This window comes from Rhea americana, unplaced genomic scaffold (assembly GCF_003343005.1).
Source record: "Rhea americana isolate MKP2758 unplaced genomic scaffold, rheAme1 scaffold_143, whole genome shotgun sequence".
Lineage (NCBI taxonomy): Eukaryota > Metazoa > Chordata > Aves > Rheiformes > Rheidae > Rhea > Rhea americana.
The window spans coordinates 762,951-766,998 of NW_028185517.1; positions in this window are offsets into that span (position 1 = coordinate 762,951).

Sequence of the window (4,048 nt, forward strand, 5' to 3'; positions counted from 1 at the left end):
TTGAGACCTCAAAGGGAACCACTCACAATGCAGTAGTAGTAGTTTAGGTAMGCAGTAAATTAGATTTTTAAAAGGTTTATCTGAACGCATGGAAAAAGTTGTCAAAGATGTGCACTCCAGCTCTAGATTTTGTGTACCATTCAATAGTTGTCAAGCCTGMTACAGAAATTGAAGCATTTCACCAAAAATGCCAATCCCTTCCAAGACCGTTAGCCTGGCCATCTACTGGCCCCTAAATTGGAAAACTTGGTCTGTTCAGTCTCATTAGTTTTGTTTTAGGGATGGTTTCACCTTTATGGTGCCATTAAGCTGCCTTTCAGACTACCTGTGTAACTCTCCAGGTCAGGAAGTGTGCAAAACCAGCTCAGACACTAGAAGCAGCAAGGCAGCATCTCTCCAGACCACTTGGAGTATAGGGAGATTAGTAGCCAAAGAGGCTTTTGTACAATCATTGCTGCTGGCTAACACACACAGACTCATTACAGCCCTGGAGCTGATGTGCAGTTTTAGCACTACCRTGGCCTCGGAGCCAAGAAGGAAGGYTTCTCCCTCCTGCATGCACAGGCAGGAAAGAAGAGTAACCTTCTACTGCGCACTGGGAGCTACTTAGCCAGARGCAGCAGTACTCGAAACACCCGAAGGACAGCACAAAGAGCAGCAAAGCCAAGGGCTCCATAACTGGCCACACAAAGGCATCAGTTCAGTGACTGCCCCAGTCAGCACTCACCTCTGCAAAGCCAGAGCAACCCCTACTTTGGGGACAATCAGACTCTAGAAACTCATATTTACTCATTTCCTCCAGACTTTTCCATCCTTCTAGTCAGATCATCCCAGGAAGCTTGACTGTAAAGAAAAAGCTTGCCCTGAGGACAAGAGTAATGCACAAGCCAGCCATATACCAAATGCTCCAGACACTGTGCAACTCCTTTCTAGGAAGGAAAGGCACGGCTTTGGGGGTCTGCAAGCAACATGTAAGCAATGGGTATGTGAGGTTCATCCATCTCTGTCACAGTAAAAGACCTCTAATCCACCCAAGTGGACATAAGAACAGAAGCAGAGGAGGGGCAGTAGTTATTTTTAGATTCTCAAGCTCTTAGCTGTTGCAGAAAAGCTGTGATTTCTCTGTCCTTGCAGAGAAGGAGATGCATTCATGACCTCCAAACCTCTTCTAAAGTTCAGGGGTCACATGCCAGTGAAACTAAGAGAGAGAAAGAAATGGTTGTTCTTTCATCAAGCTTTTCTAATAGGTAATACAATCAGGCCCTAGCAGGAGTTTGGAGTTCAGTATTTTCAATTGCCATCAGCTTTGTAGTTTAGGCTGATGGCAATTAGCTTGTTTTCTTTCTACAGCAGGGCTTGATCCTCCCTTGTGTCACACGTGCACACACCCACACTGACATGTCTCCACTGCTCTCCAGGGCAGCCCCAGCACTCACCGCTGTAGCCTTTCAGAGGGCCACAAGCAGTGTGACCAGCATCCGTCAGTTCCCGGTACCTCTCCCCAGGGCGCAGCAGGGCCGCAAGGAGAGCTTTAGCAAATGCTGATCGTATGCCCAGAAAGAGTGCTATTTCCCCTTTCCTGTGCCTTCCTTGAAAATAATGGGGCACACAGGTATTTTCCCAGAGTATTGCTGTTCCTCTTGGGTAGGGAGTCCCCCTYCTCCTCCCCCCCAAATCACCTCCCAGCCCCTCAACAGATACACTCCAGGGCAGAGAGGAGTAGAGAGAGGACAGAGTGCTCAACAACCTATTTCAGCATTGCTGTGCCCAGTGCTCATACAAGCCTGTGCTTTCCATGAGCATCTATCAGAGGGCATCAGCTGTTAAGCGTTATCTGCTTACTCAAACAGCTCTCAAATGCAATATTGAGTTACATGGCCGAGGAAGATGGGTGAGAGGAAAAAAAAAAAAAAAACGAAAACAAACAAAGCCCCAGCCCCTGTGTAATTAGACATGCCACTCTTTCACTATAGGCCTGTTGTTCACCCTACCTGCTCCTGAAGCCACTGCCTTGATTCAGACGTCCATACTACCTTGCTCCAGCTCCTTGGTGAGGCTGGAGCTACTAAGAAGTTGCTTCACCACAGAACCCCCTAATTCACTGCACCTCCTTTCAGTGCAGCAGGCCGACTATGCACTGGCTTTCAGCAGCTCCACACCACCAGCTTTTGTAAGCCAGTCTGTAAGCCTATTAATGCTAAAGCACTCTTAATTCCAAGGGCTCCCWTGCAAGCCTGAATGACGTGCAAGAAAGGCAGAGGTGCAATACTGAGAGTATGCAAGGGATCAACTGCCTTGCGCTTCAGTCAGGCCTTGCAGTGCCCAGTCCTYGAGACAGACTGTCTGAGCCTCTCGGTACCGCCAGCACAGGTCACAGTCTTGGTAGGTCCACTTGGACTGAACCAGGACACATCGAGCCAGAGAAAGAACAGTMCCTACTTGCCAGGGATCAGGAAGAAGAGAAGGGTATCCCACAAACCTGGTAAGTAACTTGTGTGTCACTAGGCAAGAGAGGAAAGGCCAGGGCCAAGCCATTCTTGCCGCAACACRGGAACTGAACAGTGTAAAGAACGAGGAGCAGCAAACCCAGCACCCGAGTGGAAAGAATAGGGGGACAACTGATGCTGGAAGCAATCGGCCCTCAGTGCGGAGGCCGGTCCACACTGCTCTGACCCCTTCTCAGCAGCAGTATTATTAGCTAGCCAGGTTTTTCAGAACTCCTGCAATGGCTGAGCTGGCAGTAGCATTACAACCATTTTGCTCTCTCTAGCAGTCTGCTGCCCTGAGTAACTGCCCTGTAGGGTGGAGTTAGCAACGTATAGACAGTGTAGACAAATATTAACTTGCCTGTAGGCACAGGGAGCACAACTAGAACTGGGAATGAAATGCAGGGGCTCCGAGATCCAGCCCACTCCATCACCTGTCAGAGTGTTTCATAACAACACAGTACTGCCTAGATGTACACTTCTGCTGAATGTTTTGAATCATAGATGAGATGCTGAGCTGTGTTACATGGATGTCCATAGGAGGGACAACCAGTGCTGGATAGTAAAATCTTCCCATTAAAAGAGACACACATGCCCCCCAAAAAACAAACTAATCAAGACCCTGAATCATGGTGTTGCAGGAATCTGCACGAGCAGAACCTGGAGTTACTACCCATTCAGGTAACGGTTGCGGAAGCCCCACTCTTGACCTATGTTTGTTGCTGTACCAACACTGAACAAACAGTTTCTGTCCTGTAATCGATCCTGTTTCTCAGCTTAAAATGACCACGAACTGTTCCCCAGCATAATACTCCTCGGAGTTCTTCAAAATACATTTAGCTTTTAATAACTACAAAAGCTTTTCTCAGATCACCTTAAGGCTGACTCTGTCAAAGGACAGACAAGACGAGCCTAACCCCCAAATGAGCCATTAAAAAACCTCTGTGCTGTAGCAGAGAGCACCTGTACCCTGGTGCTCTGAACTGTCTTGGTAAACAAGCACTGCAAGACGCAATTCCTTGGATAGTTATTTACCTGCTTTGAAGCTGCAGCAGAGGAGGAACTGAGAAGGGGAGATGCCCCCAAAGCACACAGGCTCCTGCCGCCAGGAAGAAGGGACTGAAACTCTGAAACAGCTTCTCTGGAAGAAGTTGGCAGGGAGGGGCACACTAAAATGTCTTATTTTAAGTTCACAACCCCCAAAGATATTCGAGGGAGTTTTAAAGAATGGCCCCACTTTGGGGTCCTCTGTTTAGCAGTTCTAGCACATTGCAGAAGCGGTTACAGACCCTAGTAATACAAGATGCTGTAAGACAACAGGCTTCTCCTGCAGGTACAGAAAGCTCGGCAAAGAGGACAAGCGGTTCCTCCACRAACCAGCAAACAGGACCAGGGTCAAGGCCGGAAAAGGGCTTACAGCAGGTACGTGACGGGCTGAAGGTACAGACTTCAGCTTCAGCGCACGCACTTAACACCCGAGCCCTGCTTGCACGGCACATCGAGCAGCGCTTCCCTGGCGGCACAGCCGGCGCCGCCGCGCGGAAAGCGCCGGCCGAGCCCCT